Source organism: Salmo salar, chromosome ssa22, assembly GCF_905237065.1.
Source record: "Salmo salar chromosome ssa22, Ssal_v3.1, whole genome shotgun sequence".
Classification (NCBI taxonomy): domain Eukaryota; kingdom Metazoa; phylum Chordata; class Actinopteri; order Salmoniformes; family Salmonidae; genus Salmo; species Salmo salar.
In genome coordinates this window covers 8509538-8529668 of record NC_059463.1, presented here as the reverse complement: position 1 = coordinate 8529668, position 20131 = coordinate 8509538, and the positions used below count along the sequence as shown (strand labels likewise).

The 20131-nt window shown below is 42.6% G+C and overlaps 1 protein-coding gene across 3 annotated transcripts in view; it reads left to right on the top strand.

Moving 5' to 3' along the window:
* Positions 1-1635: 1635 nt before the first annotated feature.
* Positions 1636-20131, top strand: part of LOC106582708 (synaptotagmin-2) — a 94350-nt gene continuing 75854 nt past the window's right edge. For 2 of the 3 annotated variants that reach the window (XM_014166042.2, XM_014166039.2), the window contains exon 1: positions 1636-2007. The gene's annotated coding sequence lies outside the window, so the exon portion shown is untranslated. Of the gene's footprint in view, positions 2008-4580; positions 4715-20131 lie in introns of those variants that run through there. The other variant, XM_045705416.1, reaches the window with a different exon arrangement.

The following is a 20131-nucleotide window of genomic DNA, read 5'->3' as shown; positions in this document are numbered from 1 at the left end:
GTGTATGTAGTAGGGTGTTTGATTTATTATTTCCAGGTTTTGGTCTATGTTTTGTATTTCTATGTTCTTTCTGGTTTGTTGTATTTCTATGTTTAGGTTAATGGGGGGTTGGACTCTCAATTGGAGGCAGGTGCTTTCTCGTTGCCTCTGATTGAGAGTCCTATATATGGGTAATTGTTTGGTTTAGTGTTGTGGGAGATTGTTTCTTGTTTTGCCTGTGTGAGCCTGACAAGACTGTTTTGTTGTTCGTGCGTTCTTCATTTTGTTATTTTGGTGTTCTCTTTATTTAAAATAAATAACAAGATGAGCATCCACATTCCTGCTGCGTTTTGGTCCTCTATTCCCGATGACAGCCGTTACAAGAATGGGAACTTAATTTTGGTTTAGCTGTAGCTCTGTAACACTGGGTTGCATAGTTTTAATCCCTGGTAATGCAGCGGGTCAGGGCTGATGGCTCCTGCGTCAAGGGTATCGCTAAAGGAAATTAAATGGCCTGTTACATCCTGGACATGGAAGGCTGCCTGCCTGTCTGTCTAGCTGCTATTCGTTTAAGGTTCTGGCACTGTGCCCAGATGGTGCAATAAGTCTAATGGTGAAACTGGCGATCACACCAATGTCCCTGTATTCATCTTCCATAAAAATGCACTACAGCTGGGGCACTGGCTACTATATCAAGAGCAGAAGAATGTCTAGGGCCTCTCAACCAATTATTATATGGAGGCAATATATTTTAGTTATTAACCATGTGCTATTATCAATACATTGCAGTCTGTGAGTTCATTTATGATGATTTGGTAGACGACATGACGCCCCCTTTTTTTTGTCCCTAACCCTAACACAAATATAACTTCATTTAAATTGGTTAAATCTGAGCCAAATTACTAAAAGCTATGTTTTTAAATTGGATCATCAAATTCATACATCAAAACTATAAAATAACACAGATGGAATCATGTAGTAACCAAAAAAGTGTTAAACAAATCAAAAAGCATTTTATATTTGACATTCTTCAAAGTAGCCACCCTTTGCCGTGATGACAGCTTTGCACACGCATATTACCTGCGTGAAAGAAAGAAAGAGAGGGACAGTATAGCCTTTTTTCCTCTAGCAGAGTTTGCTGTAGCGTCACGGCCGCTGCCTGGACAAACTTCCTGACTGCTCTGCTGCAGCAGAGCCAACCCTGGCAGATTGGCACCCCCTTTTCCCACTTCACACACCTCACTGCACTCTGGTCCTGCATAGAGACAGCGTTGTCGGGAAGAGAGAGCAGCACATACGGCCAGATTCTCTGAGCCCCTGCATTGTACCAGGCTCAGCGTCTGCACGACACGTCGCTCCTCCCTGCCTATCGATTCTCCCAGTTTTTACACCTCCCTCGCTCCCTTACTCTCCCTCTCCATTCCATCCCTCCTTCACTCCAACCTCCATTTCACCCTTCAGATAATTTTCAAAGCTCAGCATTCCCCTCTGCGTGTACTGGAGAGAGAAAAAATGACAGAGAGGAGGAGGAGGAGCAGAGTACAGAGTGCGCCATAAAAAAGCCCCCCACCCAATTGATGACAAGTAGGATTTTTATTGAGTAGCTCTTCAGCCAATGAGGCAGCAGTGCCGGGAAATACAGCAGTGAAACAGCACATAGCTCTGATGCTGGTGCTGATTTACAGTGTGAGAGAATGTTAATGTGCGTGTGTGCTTCTTTTCATCTCCCCCACATCTGATTAACTCAGCAGCACAGGCCCTACCACAACTCTTTTGTGTGTGTGTGTGTGTGTGTGTGAGAGTGTGTGTGAAGAGGGCTTTTGGGAAGAGGCCCCCAGGGGTGACTGCAGGGAGTGAGCAGTTACAATAGGCTTATCTTTTTCATAGGGGATAAACCAAAAACGATTCATCTTCAAGATAATACTTTTTTTCTTCTTCTAAGACCATATCTCAAGTGTCCTGCAGGTGCTACAGAGAGAAGTCCCTCTCTCTCTCGTTTTCAGGAGACAACAGCTCTCTCCGATACAGGTAATACACTTTCTTACTGTATGTACATGTTTGATGATCAGTGAATGCGGTGGTCTTGTATCATTTAGTCATGGCAGTACTATGCCTCATTACAGTGCCCATCTATCTAGATGACTGCAGTGGGAGAAGGAAAGGCTCAGAGTAATTATAGCAGACAATAATATCTTCCCCAGTTGTAATTTCCTATGGTTTTAATGCATAGAGACACTTCAGGGAAAGGGAAGCTGCCAGAGTGGAACTTTCTCTCTCAGCATTGAGTCAAGTCCTCGTGCGTAGCTTCATACAGTGCTGCAGTATCATGTTACATAATAGTAGAAAATGTGTGTGAAAGAGTCAGACTTGGGATGGGGATATTCACATTAGAAAACATTGAAACAACATATTTCACACCTTATGGATTCAATCCACTTCAAGTATGCTGATTAGACTATGACCAGAGTGTTCGGTGGGGTGTGTTTTAGTCACAACTCAATGTTTTTCAAATGCCTTTTCAATAATAAAACTGCTTTAGTTGATATAAGATTGACATAATGTTGATACAAGTCTGTTAGTTTGCTATCCTAACAGTTGGAGAACATGGAAGGTAGATAGTTGATCAAATGAGATTATGGCAGCTTTGATGTAACATCATGAGAGGAACAGCCCTGTTCAGTACAATGCTTGGAGAGGCGCATGCAAGGTCAATTCTGCTGAACAAGCTATTCTGGAAGGGCCCATGCACTGAAGAGCTGTTACACTGTACCATAATGGTTTAAAAGTTATCTTAGCAGTCAAAGCTAGGTTTCTCATACCAAATCAACCACATTGGCCCATTCCACCATGTGTAGCTTGTACCTGTAGGCGTTGCAACATCACTGCCTATGTTGACTGCGTATTCCACAAAAAGCGTTTATTTTCTTGGGCTGCTTTCAAAGTCCTACGCATCACTCTGAAGGGCGTTGTTTGTCAGGTGAAGTGGAAGTCAGTGAAAATGCAGCAGTTTATAGATCTCATACCTGATAATAATATACCGTATAATATATGCCATTGAGCAGTCACTTTTTTCCAAAGCGACTATGTCATGCGTGCATACATTTTACGTACGGGTGGTCCCGGGAATTGAACCCACTATCCTGGCATTGAAAGTGCCATGGTCTACCAACTGAGCTGAGCAATTCCGTATTCCTTATAAGCACACCTTGGTCATGAGTCATAAGCATAAGGATAGAACATCTATATTACAAATCAAGATTAAGATGATTGTATTGAAAGGCAGCAACATCCACGGTGAGAAGTGAATATGTTTCCAAGATGCTATGGGGCTGTTGTGTTATCAGGTGATGTTCAGGCCTGTCGGTCCTCAGGGGACACTATGTGTACAGGACTGCCTGGACAGAGACTATCCTGGTTTAGATGCAGAGGAGTCCGCCTCCTCTTGGCACAGCAGAGGTGATTCAGAGGAGCCACAGCCACACACACACACACACACACACGCACACAGAGTGGAATAGTGCTGAGTTGGCCACGTCATGAGGGAGGATACTGAGATACGTACCAGTGCAGATGGTGATACGACCACTCGTTTATAAATCAATGAGATGGAGTCAGGGTTATTTTGGGTCGGTGGGGTAAGAGGGAGAGAAAAGTCTGGGGTTTAAGTGGATTAAAATGGATGAGCTTCAAAAGGAAGATGCAGCATTGTAGTAAGGCCTGTAATTCAACTATATATTTTGCAAGTTGAGGTCAACTGTTGTTTTCTTTCCCGCTCAACATAAGAATATACGTTAATGAATATTCCTGTATCTCAACAGGCCTCTACAGTACTAAGAAAAAAGGGTGCTATCTACAACCTAAAAGGGTTATTCCGCTGTCCCCAAGAACAGTTTTTGGTTCCAGGTAGAACTCTTATGGGTTCCATGTAGAACCCTTTCCACAGAGGGTTCTACATGGAACCCAAAAGGGTTAAACCTGGAAGCAAAAAAGGGTAAAACGACGTCAAATTAAATAAAATCACGTCAAATCACGTTATATCTACCGTAGCTTTGATTGGACTGATCATGTCAACATCATACCGCTAGACAAGCGGTCATCATCATAAATCACGTCGACAATCTACAGGCAAATCCTTTTCAATCCTTGTCATATGAAGAGAAATTATAGATCAAACGTATCGGTGCTCATCGGCCATTTAACATCAACATTACACAAGAAGTTGGAAATCGCAAATTCAACAATGAGTGGTTTTGAAGAAATCAGTGGCTAACTGGAAGCATTGCAAAGCAATCCATATTTTTCTTCCCTGCCTGCTATTCAGTGGAGAGTGTGTGTGGTCCAGGTCTGGGTTTTAAGGTTCTCTTTTCCAAGCTTAAAATAATAAACATTCACATGCAACACCATGAGCCAGAATAGGTTGAATACATTCTCCCGCATTCAAAACAACTGGAAACTCGGAATTGGGAAATCTCAGACTTCAGTGAGCCCCACTGGGAAAATACGTTTTGAACGGTCATCCAGCTAGGAAGTCGGGAACTCGGGGAACTTTCTAGAGCTCCAACCTCAAGATCACTGACGTCATGATTCAACCTTGTTTTTTTCAGAGTTCCCAGTTGTCTTGAAAGCACCATAAATCCAGAGAATGCTAAATACTGATGACAAAGTTTGATGACAAAATTTACCCACAAGAAGGACCACCACGCCACCTTTCTGTTCAAGTGAGCACAGCACAACTGTGAGTCCAATAATGCATTGTATGCCATTGCATAAATGATGTAATATGCTAAGGAGACATGTATACTGTAGCTAAGAAAGTGTATGTTGTGAAGTAAGCTGTTAGTAGCCCATGTGCCTCACCCTAATAATTTGGTCCCTTTCCCCATCATAACTTAGCCTACTGTCCTGGCTTGGTGGTGAAATGTCACCTTCGAACAATGTAAGAGCTTTCATTGTCTGGTTATATGCCCCTTTTATTTATCCTACGGTTCTGACTTGGTGGTGTACAGGGAGAATACTGTAAGAACGGCCCATGTTCTGAATTCTGTCACTGTATATTTCAAAGGTGCTCAACAAATAGTTAGACTGTATTGACTATGTCCGTCCTAGCTCTCTATGTCTTAATCAAAATTACTCTTATCCACTCATCGTTCCCTTATGCCATAGTTTGTCCATCTCAATTGTCAGTAGAAAACACATTTGTTTAAGCAAGTCAGCCATATCAGCTATGGTTTTTTAAAAAGGCAGTAAATGAGGCTGAATGAACTGTTTCGCTGCCAGACAAGGCTCAGCTGACAGCCAGGCATAGCGGTGGTAAGGATTCACTCCATGGTGCTGAAAACAATGCTTTGCTGTTGGGACAGCTTTATGTAGGCCCTAACAGTTTGTGGGCACCGTTTGTCACTGTCATAGTACAATTCATGTATTGTTAAGTACTGTGTTGTGTTGTGCTTTGTAGTGGATTTGATGGCATGCATAAAGAAATGTTTTTGAGTTACATGCTAAAAGATTTACATGCTAAAATCGCCACTGAAAAGCCTTGACACATGCTTCTGAGCTCCTCTCTCTCTTTCCAGGAGAGATGTTTTGTATGTTTTAGAGGAGCGTCTGCTTGATGGCTCATGAAATGGAATTGTGTAGCGCCCTATAATCCTTTTTGGGTGAAATTGGCATCCTCTCAAACAGTGACGGGTGCATCCATGTGTGTCTGTATGAATCTTCAGCACAGCTGTGATAGGCAATATAATGGTAAATTGGTGTTTATGTGTTGTGGTTGTGGTTGTGGAGGACAGTGATACAGTAGGATGTTCAGTCTCAGTGGGATGTCTCATCAGATTGCCTTGCTTAAGAAGTGGGAACAAAATGAAATTCTAAAATGATGTTTCCCAGAAGACGCTACATCCTTAATGAGACATCTGGTGCACAGTGGGATGAGACTGAGATTATGTTTTAAATTGTGAGTCTGAAAACTATATTTTTTTGCCTGTGAAGTCTTCATATGCCCATGGTAGACATTTCGGTAACACTTTCTATGAAGTACATACGTACTGTATAATGTTTTATAATGTGCTCAAATCCTTGAAACAACATGACCCCATAGCTCTCTTACACATGATAAACCAATTTAAGGCAACAATGTTTTTGTAAACCTGAAGCAGGTTTTGGACATATGCGGCCTATTCTCAGTGGTGTAAAGTACTTAAGTAAAAATACTTTAATGTACTACTTAAGTTGTTTCTTGGGGTATCTGTACTTTACTTTACTATTTATATTTTTGACTTCTTTTACTTTTACTTCACTACATTCCTAATGAAAATAATGTACTTTTTACTCTGTATATTTTCCCTGACACCCAAAAGTACTTGTTACATTTTAAATGCTTAATTAACAGGACTGGAAAATGGTCCAATGCACATTCCTGGTCATCCCTACTGCCTCTGATCTGGTGGACTCATTATGCACAAATGTTCTTTGTAAATTATGTCTGAGTGTTGGAGTGTGCCCCTGGCTATCCGTAAATAAAAAAGAAAAAAAAGAAAATGGTGCTTTCTGGTTTGCTTAATATAAGGGATTTGAAATTATTTATACTTTTACTTTTGATACTTAAGTATATTTTAGCAATTACATTTACTTTTGTTACTTAAGTATATTTAAAACCAAATACTTATTGACTTTTACTCAAATAATATTTTACTGGGTGACTTTCCCTTTTACTTGAGCCATTTTATATTAAGGTATCTTTAATTTTACTCAAGCATGACAATTGGGTACTTCTTCCACCACTGCCTATTCTAAGTCTCTAACATGGTTTTTGTACTGTAGACCAGCGCTTCCCAACCTTCTCCGTTCCAAAGATCGTTGAATCACCGTCAACAGCTCTTGAGGAACACCCTTTGTGGAATCTGTGATTTTTTTCAACATAACGTACTGTATCTTGGCAGTCAATTTGAATGTAATAGATTAAAGGCCTTTTATTATTGTTATGAAAGATTAGCATTGTGAAAAGTAATGTATAATTGCTTATAATACCATTAATACTCCCAACTGTTATTATAAAAATATATATAATAATAATCTTACCAACAATTATAATAAAAACAAAATATAGAGTGACCACAGTTTAAAAACCACTGCTGTGGACACTGCAGAGGGAAAGATGTTGCCATTTTATAATCATCTGACACCATGATGTCATATGAATTCATTTGTATGATACTTTTATAGTGAGCCTGCCCACTGGGCACAGACATTTTACATTTTACATTTTAGTCATTTAGCAGACAGTCTTATCCAGAGCGACTTACAGTAGTGAATGCATACATTTCATACATTTATTTATGCTGCAGGGCACAAACATTTTTTTATTTATTTTTTTGCACTGAAACATGTAATAAATCCCTGCTAGGGGTGGAAATGCAGGTTCTAACTAATTAAACAACAAAGAATCAGTCTCTGTGTGTAAAATAAAAAGTGGTTAATGTGAACCTAATTCACAGCTAAAAAATGTAAAGAAAACAATCCAATGTTATTTGTTGCCTAGGCTTTACTGCAAATGACACTGAAGTCTTCAGAAAAAAAAACAATACACTAATATTGCAGTTCCCATGACAGCCTTTATAATAGAACGCTTGTGACCACACATCTAAATATTGAACTTGGGGGGAAAAAAACATCTTAAAGTAGAAATAGAATGAAACAAACAGGCATTATATTTTTCCTCTATTATAGTGGCCACTATAGACATCGATCAAGTGTACAAGGCTTCATGTGTGCAAAAATAACGTTCACTGAGCAACAAAGAAAAGTATAATCCCCCCTCACTCACACACACACACACACACACACACACACACACACACACACACACACACACACACACACACACACACACACACACACACACACACACACACACACACACACACACACGTGTTACTGTCAAGTTCACACACAAATCTAAAGGGATGAAATGAGAATATGTACATATAAATATATGGATGAGCGATGGCTGAGCGGCATAGGCAAGGTGCAGTAGATGGTATAAAATACATGTGACATGAGTAATTTTAATTAATTTATTTTTATTTCACCTTTATTTAACCAGGTAGGCAAGATGAGAACAAGTTCTCATTTACAATTGCGACCTGGCCAAGATAAAGCAAAGCAGTTCGACAACATACAACAACACAGAGTTACACATGGAGTAAAACAAATATACAGTCAGTCATACAGTAGAAAAATAAGTCTATGTACAATGTGAGCAAATGAGGTGAGATAAGGGAGGTAAAGGCAAAAAAAAGTCCATGGTGGCAAAGTAAATACAATATAGCAAGTAAAACACTGGAATGGTAGATTTGTAGTAGAAGAAAGTGCAAAGTAGAAATAGGGGGTGCAAAGGAGCAAAATAAAATAAATTAAATAAATAAATACAGTAGGGGAAGAAGTAGTTGTTTGGGCTAAATTATAGATGGGCTATGTACAGGTGCAGTGATCTGTGAGCTGCTCTGACAGCTGGTGCTTAAAGCTAGTGAGGGAGATAAGTGTTTCCAGTTTCAGAGATTTTTGTAGTTCGATCCAGTCATTGGCAGCAGAGAACTGGAAAGAGAGACGGCCAAAGGAGGAATTGGCTTTGGGGGTGACCAGAGAGATATACCTGCTGGAGCGCGTGCTACAGGTGGGTGCTGCTATGGTGACCAGTGAGCGGAGATAAGGGGGGACTTTACCTAGCAGGGTCTTGTAGATGACCTGGAGCCAGTGGGTTTGGCGACGATTATGAAGCGAAGGCCAGCCAATGAGAGCGTACAGGTCGCAGTGGTGGGTAGTATATGGGGCTTTGGTGACAAAATGGATGGCACTGTGATAGACTGCATCCAGTTTGTTGAGTAGGGTATTGGAGGCTATTTTGTAAATGACATCGCCAAAGTCGAGGATCGGTAGGATGGTCAGTTTTACGAGGGTATGTTTGGCAGCATGAGTGAAGGATGCTTTGTGTAACGCCCTGGCCATAGAGAGGGGTTTTTTGTTCTTTATTTTGGTTAGGCCAGGGTGTTACATTGGGTGGGCGTTCTATGTTCCTTTTTCTATGTTTTGGTATTTCTTTGTTTTGGGCCGTGTGTGTGGCTCCCAATCAGGCACAGCTGAAGCTCGTTGCTGCTGATTGGGAGTCACACATAAGGAGCATGTTTTTCCTTTGGGTTTTGTGGGTAATTGTTTCTGTTTAGAGTATTTTCCTAACAGGACTGTTTGCTGTCGTTTTTGTTCATTTTGTAGTGTTCTCTTGTTTTTTGTATTAAAATTCTAATGATCAACACATCCTCTGCTGCACCTTGGTTCCCTCTTTCAGACAGCCGTTACAGAATTACCCACCGAAAACGGACCAAGCAGCAGAGGAAGGAGAGGCACCAGGAGAAGGACTCATGGACTTTGGAGAAGATGGAGAGGATCGTTCAGGATTCCTGGAGATGGGAGGAATTACTGGACGAAGGTGAACCATGGGCTCAAGCTGGGGAGTATCGCCGCCCGCAGTGGGAGATCGAGGCGGCGAGAGCTGAGAGGCGATGGTACGAGGCAAGGGAGCGCAACGGACACGGGAGGCAGCCCCACAATTTTTTTTGGGGGGGGGCACACGGGGAGATTGGCAGAGTCAGGTGGTAGACCTAAGCCAACTCCCCGTGCTTCCTGGAAGCAGCGTGGTACTGGTAAGACACCGTGTTATGCTGTGGAGCGCACGGTGTCCCCAGTGCGCGTTCAAAGCCCGGTGCGCTACATACCAGCCCCCCGCAAGTGCCATGCGAGTGCAGGCATCGAGCCAGGGCGGATGGTGCCAGCTCAGCGCGTCTGGTCTCCAGTGCGCCTCCTCGGTCCAGGTTATCCTGCGCCGGCGTTGCGCACTGTGTCTCCAGAGCGCTGGGAGGGTCCAGTTCGCCCAATGCCTGCTCTCCGCCCGTGCCGGGCCAAAGTGGGCATTCAGCCTGGAGTATGGGTAAAGAGTGTCCGTACCAGAACTCCAGTGCTCCCCCACAGCCCGGTTTATCCTGTGCCTCCTCCTCGGGCCAGGCCTCCAGTGGGTTTCCCCATCCTGGTCCATCCTGTGCCACCTCCCAGGACCAGGCCTCCAGTGGGTCTCCCCATCCTGGTCCATCCTGTGCCACCTCCCAGGACTAGGCCTCCAGTGGGTCTCCCCATCCTGGTCCGTCCTGTGCCACCTCCCAGGACTAGGCCTCCAGTGGGTCTCACCTGTCCAGAGCTGCCCGCCAGTCAACAGTCGTCAGAGCTGCCCGCCAGTCAACAGTCGTCAGAGCTGCCCGCCACTCAACAGTCGTCAGAGCTGCCCGCCAGTCAATAGTTGTCAGAGCTGCCCGTCAGTCAACAGTCGTCAGAGCTGCCCGCCAGTCAACAGTCGTCAGAGCTGCCCGCCAGTCAACAGTCGCCAGAGAGGTCAGACTGCGCTGAACTGCCGGAGTGGCCAGCCTGCGCTGAACTGCCGGAGTGGCCAGACTGCGCTGAACTGCCGGAGTGGCCAGACTGCGCTGAACTGCCAGAGTGGCCAGACTGCCCTGAACTGCCAGAGTGGCCAGGGACGCCCGCCAGCCCGGTGAGTCCTGTGCCTACGCCTAGGGCCAGGCCTCTGTCATGTCTCCCCAGCCTGGTGAGTCCTGTGCCTGTGCCCAGGGCCAGGCATCCATCATGTCTCCCCAGCCTGGTGAATCCTGGGTCAGTGCCGTCGGAGCCGCCAGGGTCGCCCGCCAGCCGGGCGCAGCCAGGGTCGCCCGCCAGCCGGGCGCAGCCAGGGTCGCCCGCCAGCCGGGCGCAGCCAGGGTCGCCCGCCAGCCGGGCGCAACCATCGCCGCCGGGCGCAAAGGTCGCCCGCCGGGCGCAACCATCGCCGCCCGCCAACCGGGCGCAACCAGGGTCGCCCGCCAGCCGGGCGCAACCATCGCCGGTCGCCAGCCGGGCGCAACCAGGGTCGCCCGCCAGCCGGGCGTAGCCATCGCCGCCCGCCAGCCGGGCGCAGTCAGCGTCGCCCACCAGACCTTCGGCGCAGCCAGGTGCGCCACCTAAGAGGGCGACGTCAAGGGTGGAGCAGAGGCCACGTCCCGCACCTGAGCCGCCGCCGTAAGAGGGCCCACCCGGACCCTCCCCTTCAGAGTCAGGTTTTGCGGCCAGAGTCCGCACCTTTGGGGGGGGGTACTGTAACGCCCTGGCCATAGAGAGGGGTTTTTTGTTCTTTATTTTGGTTAGGCCAGGGTGTTACATTGGGTGGGCGTTCTATGTTCCTTTTTCTATGTTTTGGTATTTCTTTGTTTTGGGCCGTGTGTGTGGCTCCCAATCAGGCACAGCTGAAGCTCGTTGCTGCTGATTGAGAGTCACACATAAGGAGCATGTTTTTCCTTTGGGTTTTGTGGGTAATTGTTTCTGTTTAGAGTATTTTCCTAACAGGACTGTTTGCTGTCGTTTTTTGTTCATTTGGTAGTGTTCTCTTGTTTTTTTGTATTAAAATTCTAATGATGAACACATCCTCTGCTGCACCTTGGTTCCCTCTTACAGACAGCCGTTACACTTTGTTGCGAAATAGGAAGCCAATTCTTGATTTAACTTTGGATTGGAGATGTTTGATGTGAGTCTGGAAGGAGAGTTTACAGTCTAACCAGACACCTAGGTATTTGTAGTTGTCCACATATTCTAAGTCAGAACCGTCCAGAGTAGTGATGCAGGACAGGCGGGCAGGTGCAGGCAGCGATCGGTTGAAGAGCATGCATTTAGTTTTACTTGTATTTAGGAGCAGTTGGAGGCCACGGAAGGAGAGTTGTATGGCATTGAAGCTTGTCTGGAGGGTTGTTAACACAGTGTCCAAAGAAGGGCCAGAAGTATACAGAATGGTGTCGTCTGCGTAGAGGTGGATCATGGACTCACCAGCAGCAAGAGCGACATCATTGATGTATACAGAGAAAAGAGTTGGCCCAAGAATTGAACCCTGTGGCACCCCCATAGAGACTGCCAGAGGTCCGGACAACAGGCCCTCCGATTTGACACACTGAACTCTATCAGAGAAGTAGTTGGTGAACCAGGCGATGCAATCATTAGCGAAACCAAGGCTATTGAGCCTGCCGATGAGGATGTGGTGATTAACAGAGTCGAAAGCTTTGGCCAGGTCAATGAAAACGGCAGCACAGTATTGTTTCTTATCGATGGCGGTTACGATATCGTTTAGGACCTTGAGCGTGGCTGAGGTGCACCCATGACCAGCTCTGAAACCAGATTGCATAGCGGAGAAGGTGCGGTGGGATTCAAAATGGTCGGTAATCTGTTTGTTGACTTGGCTTTCAAAGACCTTAGAAAGGCAGGGTAGGATGGATATAGGTCTATAGCAATTTGGGTCAAAAGTGTCCCCTCCTTTGAAGAGGGGGATGACAGCAGCTGCTTTCCAATCTATGGGAATCTCAGACGACACGAAAGAGAGATTGAACAGGCTAGTAATAGAGGTTGCAATAATTTCGGCAGATAATTTTAGAAAGAAATGGTGGCATTATTTAAAGTGACTAATGATCCATTTATTAAAGTGGCCAGTGATTGGGTCTCAATGTAGGCAGCAGCCTCTCTGAGTTAGTGATTGCTGTTTAGCAGTCTGATGGCCTTGAGATAGAAGCTTTTTTTCCATCTCTCGACTTGCGCTTCTGGTTCCGACAGTTCAGTAATATCTAACATGTAATCTAACAATTCTACAACAATTCTACAACTACCTAATACACACAAATCTAAGTAAAGGGATGGAATAAGAATATATAAATATATGGATGAGCAATCACTGACTGGCATAAGCAAGACGCAACATATGGTATCCAGTATACAGTATATCCATATTGGATGGATAATGAACATTATTAAAGTGACTAGTGATCCATTTATTAAAGTGGCCAATGATTTCAAGTCTGTATGTTGGCAGCAGCCTCTCTTTGTTTGTGATAGCTGTTTTAACAGTCTGATGGCCTTGAGATAGAAGCTATTTTTCAGTCTCCTGGTCCCAGTTTACCTATGGTAAGACCCCACCTGGCCCAGACTATAGACCTAACACAGTCTATGGTAAGACCTCACCTGGCCCAGACTATAGACCTAACACAGTCTATGGTAAGACCGCACATGCCATGTAATTTTCAATTGTATTGATTGTCCATTACAGGTGTACACAGGGAACATGTATAGCCTACAGAATGTTAAAACACCTCTGGAGAAAAGATCCTATAGATGACGTTTACATTATCAGGTTTACAGACAGTCCGCCTGGAAGGCTGACAGACAGTCCGTCTGGAAGGCTGACAGACAGTCCGTCTGGAAGGTTCACTAAATCCTATAACAAAGCATATGTACCTATCCAACTGGTACGTACCCCATAATGAGAGAGAGCCCAACATTTACATCGGGTCTCTGCATAACAGAGTCTTCAGAAAGTATTCATACCCCTTGACTTATTCCACATCAACACACAAAACCCCATCATGACAAAGAGAAAACATGTTTTTAGACATTTCAGCAAATGTCTTAAATTAAATACAAAAATAGCAAATTTACTAAATAGCTAATTTACTGATAAAATAATTGAGTTCATGGTGTTGCTAATAAAGTCAGACAGCTAACGTTACAACATCAGATGAGCTAACATTAGTAACGTAACCAATTCGCTATAGTATTAACTGTTGCTGTTCCTCAAGTTATAACTGTCACGATTCCCACCGACGGTGGCGCCCCCTCCTGCTCGGGTGGCGCTCGGCGGTCGTCGTCACCGGCCTATTAGCTACCACATTCCCTTTTTTGGTTTTGTGGACCTGTGTTTAGTTTGGGTAATTAGCGGGGCTATTTAATTTAGCTGGTCCGCTTCCGTGTTGTGCGGGATTATTTCGTTTACTGACGGCTCATGTTCGTGTCGGCGCTGTTTTACGCCGTGTGTGTTTTCTCCCCTGTGTTTGGGAATATTTGTTTTGTGTGTGAGTGTACATTAAATACGCCACTACCCTGTGCTCGCTGCTTCCTGTGCCTCATTCCTTCACCACGACTACCAAGCCCTTACAATAACGCGTTAGTTGCTTACTGGACCCTGACAATCTGTGTGAAATGTTAACTAGCTAACGAACTAACCACTATCTGTTAACTAATGTTTTCCCTCTACAGTATGTGGTTAATTTTCAGAATGAGAGAATTAAGTGAAAATTCGGTGTTGCTTGTTAAACAAGTGGATTCAGGGATCAAGTGTAGCTGGAGCTGGGCCTGGTTTAAGATGGATGCCACTATAGAGGTGAAAGAAACACCACACACTTTCCCTATTTCAATACAGTGGATAAAAGGGCAATACTCTCTGCCTGAAAGAGATCAATTATGCCAACAAAGGATATCACGCTCTGCTGGCACGTTGTAGAACAGATACAGACATCATTTAAACATCAAGTTTTGATTTACAGTTGGTTGAGTTGTCAACTAATGTGAATTGAACGTGAAATTAAAAAAAAATCACCATGTCACTGGATTTAGGTTAAAAGTTGGGTGAAAAAATACAAAATTCATCCAGAGGCAGCTCTTCTCATTTTTACCAGAATATAATCTGTGTAACTATAGGCGACAGAACTCTTGATCACCTTTACTCCACACACAGATTCACATAAAAGGCTCTTCTTCACCCTCCCTTTGGCAAATCTGACCAGAACGCTATCCTCCTGATTCCTGCTTACAAGTAAAAACTCAAACAGGAAGTACCAGTGATGCGCTCAATATGAAATTGGTCAGATGAAGCAAATTCTAAGCTACATGACTGTTTCGCTAGCACAGACTGAAATATGTTCCGGGATTCATCCGATAACATTGAGGAGCTAACCAAATGATTAATAAGTATATATTACCTCGTACCCCGAGTATATAGCCAAGTTATTGTTACTCATTGTGTATTTATTCTTGTGTTTTTATCTTTAAAAAAAAAGATTTGTCTCTGCATTGTTGAGAAGGGCCCATAAGTAAGCATTTCATTGTTAGTATACACCTGTTCTTTATGAAGCATGTGACAAATACAGTTTGATTGATTGATTGATTGATCACATTGAATTTTGTCGTTCAATTGACGCGGAAACAATGTTGATTCAGCTCATTTTTGCCCAATGGATGGACTTCCCTCTGAAAGTTGCTGTGTCGCTGTCTTTGTATCATGTGATACTCTCACGAACACATCTGTTGTACATGTTTGCTCTAGGACGGCCATAAGCATCACAAGACTTGTCTGAAGGTAGCCCGGTACCAGTTAAAAAAAATCAATGGAAGTCTACTGTATATGGAAGTGGTTTAAATACAGTAACAGTCAAAAGTTTGGACACACCTACTCATTCAAGGGTTTTTCTTTATTTTTACTATTTTCCACATTATATGATAATAGTGAAGACATCAAATAACACATATGGAATCATGTAGTAAGCAACAAATTGTTAAAACAAATCAAAATATATTTTAGATTTTAGATTCTTCAAAGTAGCTACCCTTTGCCTTGATGACAGCTTTCAAACGCTTGGCATTCTCTCAACCAGCTTAACCTGGAATCCTTTCCCAACAGTCTTGAAGGAGTTCCCAAACATGCTGAGCACATGTTGGCTGCTTTTCCTTCACTCTGTGGTCCAACTCATCCCAAACCATCTCAATTGGGTTGAGGTCGGGTGATTGTGGAGGCCAGGTCATCTGATGCAGCACTCCATCACTCTCCTTCTTGGTCAAATAGCCCTTACACAGCCTGGAGGTGTGTTGTGTCATTGTCGTGTTGAAAAACAAATGATAGTCCTACTAAGCGCAAACCAGATGACATGGCGTATCTCTGCAGAATGCTGTGGTAGCCATGCTGGTTAAGTGTGCCTTGAATTCTAAATAAATCACAGACAGTGTCACCAGCAAAGCACCCCCACACCATCACACCTCCTCCTCCATGCTTCACGGTGGGAACCACACATGCGGAGATCATCCGTTCACCACCTCTGCCTCTCACAAAGACACGAGGTTGGAACCAAAAATCTCAAATTTGGACTCATCAGACCAAAGGACAGATTTCTACCATGTCCATTGCACGTGTTTCTTGGTCCAAGCAAGTCTCTTCTTCTTATTGGTGTCCTTTTGTACTGGTTGTACATGTGAAAAATACTATAGTGTACACTATGGTAGGAATATTGCAGACTTTATTGTAGTATTCCCTGTAGAGTTTTTACGGACTGAAGTCTGTGGTATTTACTGCAGCGTAATGTAGTATTTACAGTTTACTATAGTGTAATACTGTAGTAGTATATACTATAGTAAATACTGTAGTATTTTTGCAGAGTGTAGTATACTGTAGTATTTTTGCAGACTGCAGTATGCTGTAGTATTTACTTTAGTGTTTTTGCTAACTGTAGTATACTGTTGTATTTACTATAGTGTTTTTAGTGACATCACTGTACTATTTAATTGTGTTTTTGTGTTTTTGTTTTCTTATCTTTGACATAAAAGTGGAAACCTACTGGAGAAATACTAAAAAAACGCATTTTCCATAACCTGTAGGTACTGTAGGTAGGACTGGGTTCTAAACTGAGAGTTCAGAGCTTCTGCTCTTTTCTTTAACCGTATTGAAAGCAATATACAGTGCCTTTAGAAAGTATTCACACCCCTTGACTTAAAAAAATATATAATTGTCACAGCCTGAATTTAAAATGGATTACATTGAGATGTTTTGTCACTGGCCTACACACAATACCCTATGATGTCAAAATGGATTTATGTAAAAAAAAAAATCTACCAATTAATTAACAACGAAAAGCTGAAATGTCTTGAGTCAATAAGTATTCAACTGCTTTGCTACGGCAAGCAAATAAGTTCAGGAGTAAAAATGTGCTTAACAAGTCACATAAAGAGTTACATGGACTCACTCTGTGTGCAATAATAGTGTTTAACATATTAATTATGACTACCTCATCTCTGTACTCAATTATCTGTAAGATCCCTCAGTCGAGCAGTGAATTTCAAACACATTTTCAACCACAAAGACCAAGGAGGTTTTCCAATGCCTCACAAAGAGAGGGCACCTATTGGTAGATGGGTAAAAAAAAGGCAGACATTGAATATCCCTTAGAGCATGGTGCAGTTATTAATTACACTTTGGATGGTGTATCAATACACCCAGTCACTACAATACACCCAGTCACTACTACATGCGCCCTGCCTCAATCAGTTGCCGGAGAGGAAGGAAACCGTTTAGGGATTTCAACATCAGGCCAATGGTGACTTTAAAACATATACAGCATTTAAAGGCTGTGATAGGAGAATACTATCAACATCATTGTAGTTACGCCACAATACTAACCTAATTGACAGAGTGAAAAGAAGAAAGCCTGTAAAGTATAAAAATATTCCAAAACATGCATAATGTTTGCAACAAGGCACTGAAGCTGAACTGCAAAAACTGTGGCAAAGCAATTCACTTTTGTCCTGAATACAAAGTGTTATGTTTGGGGCAAATCCAATACAACACATTACTGTGGACAGCTCTCCATATGTTCAAGCATAGTGGTGGCTGTATCACGTTATGGGTTCACAGGTAATCATTAAGGATTGGGGAGTTTTTCAGGATAAAAAAGAAATGGAATGGAGATAAGCACAGGCAAAATCCTAGTGGAAAATCGGGTTCAGTCTGCTTTCCACCAGACACTCGGAGATAAATTCACCTTTCAGCAGGCCAATATCCTAAAACACAAGGAATAATGCAGTAGTATTTACTATAGTATTCTACAGTATACTACAAAATTATATATTAAGTACTACACATGATGGTCCCGTGTGGCTCAGTTGGTAGAGCATGGTGTTTGCAATGCCAGGGTGGGTTCGATTCCCACGGGGACCAGTACGGAGAAAAAATGTATGAAATGTATGTATGAAATGTATGCATTCACTACTGTAAGTCGCTCTGGATAAGAGCGTCTGCTAAATGACTAAAAATGTAAAATGTAAAAATGTACATGATTGAGGGATACTACAGTGTGTAGTATAGTATTTTACACTACAGAATTCTATAGTAAACTGTAATATTTGTTATGTAGGGTAGCTTTGTCAAGTCTGTATGCTGCCTACATACAGACTTGAAATCATTGGCCACTTTAATAAATGGATCACTAGTCACTTTAATAATGACACTTTAATGTTTACATATCTTGCATTACTCATCCCATATGTATATACTATATTTTATACCATCTATTGCATCTTGCTTATGCTGCTCGGTCATTGCTCATCCATATATTTATATGTATATATTGTTATTCCATCACTTTACTTAGATTTGTAAGTATTAGGTAGTTGTTGTGGAATTGTTAGATTACTTGTTAGATATTGCTGCATTGTCGGAACTAGAAGCATAAGCATTTCGCTACACTTGCAATAACATCTGTTAACCATGTGTATGTGACCATTAATATGTGATGTGATTTGATTAGATTTTTATTGTTTCAATTAAGGATTCCAGTTTTAAGAGATTTACATTTCCTCTGCCATACAGTATGCAATACATAACTTTGGGATCCATAACATCAACATTGTATCAATCCTAAAGTCTGAACAATTCCCAAATACTATGTTCAACTTGCTTTAAGTGTCAAATCTAGCCCGAAATCCAGTCTGTTTGTGCTAACATTTCACTCCTTGCCACTCCTTGTCTACATGACAAGGCAAGGAGTGGAATGTTAGCAAAACAGACTGGATTTCAGGCTAGATGTGACACTTAAAGCATATCTGTGTTTCTTGTTGTTTCATGTGCTACTAACCCTAAACTGACTTTGCATCCATGGTCAACTGAATGATAGAACATGCTTTATTGTGTGAATAACTAGTGACTGAGTGTTGGTTAGAGAACTCCCCATCATCTCATAGTGAGAGTGAGAGACAACCATACAGATTTCATTGGTCCAGATCAGAGTGGAGTGGACCCACCCCTGCAGTCCCAGTAAGCACTGATCGATACATATAGAGTCATTTGGGGCAAATTAATATGTTTGATCAGAGCCTGGACAGTGACTGTGTAGGCCTACGTCTCTTATTCTCTCTGTGTTTGTTTTCCTAACTGTTAGAGCCATACACTGCCTATGTTGTATGCTGTATGATAGCAGAGTTAGAAGCTAAATAGATGAGAGAGGAGGATGTATACCTGAGTATTCTCATAGCTGAGTTAAGTCCACATCAGCACAAACTCTGTTGATTTAGGTGGGCTACTATTGCAGAAAGGGCTTCCCCCTCCCTGTCCTTTACTACATCTGATTTGGTGCATGGGGGGTAATATCTCATTAAAGTTTCATCAATGATGTGTGAAACCATGATTAAATGATTGAGCAAAGCATGCAGCCATTTAAAAGGACAAAGTGCAATCGAAAATGGTATCATATAACATTGACCCTCTTCTGATAAATAAAGGACAGTTCAACTTTACTGCTCCCTGCGACTCAGAAACCAGACCTTCTCTTCCAGACTGGTGCATCACTACAATGTGCGTACAAAGCAGTAGTGGTGCGTGTGTAAAATCACTGGGAAGCCAGACAGAAAAGCCATATTACAACCTGTGTTGTGATAATTGCGTTGTTTGCTCTATAACCTGTTAGTTCATATGCCTTGTGACCGTGATATATAGGTATAAGGTCTGAGACAATAAGGAGATACAGTAGCAGAATAAATTCAACCACACCTTTGTTTCAGCACAAAACCGGAGAGCAGCCTCTGTCCAGTGAAGTCCACAAAACATATTGCATATAACAAACAGTTACATGACCTACAGCATGGCCAAGCACGTTAATGTTTCCCCCATTTTAAAACCACTGAACAACTATTGATTTAGAACCACAGAGTTACCGCAAGTCACAAAGAAAACAGGAGCTGCCTCCACTATTCCAGCACCATTTCAACTTCAACATCATCAAATCATCTCTGCTTAGTCTAATACAGTGACAACTAAAAGATACCAAAAACAATTTAGTCCAATCAACGTTAGCAAAATATGTGGCAGTCTATGGTTTTGATTTCTGTGTGTGTGTGTGTGAGTGCGTGCACGTTCGTGCAAGTAGAAAAAACGAAAATACTTCCCCTACTTGCATAGAACCTGTAATGCAATCATCCTCTCTTTCATGTT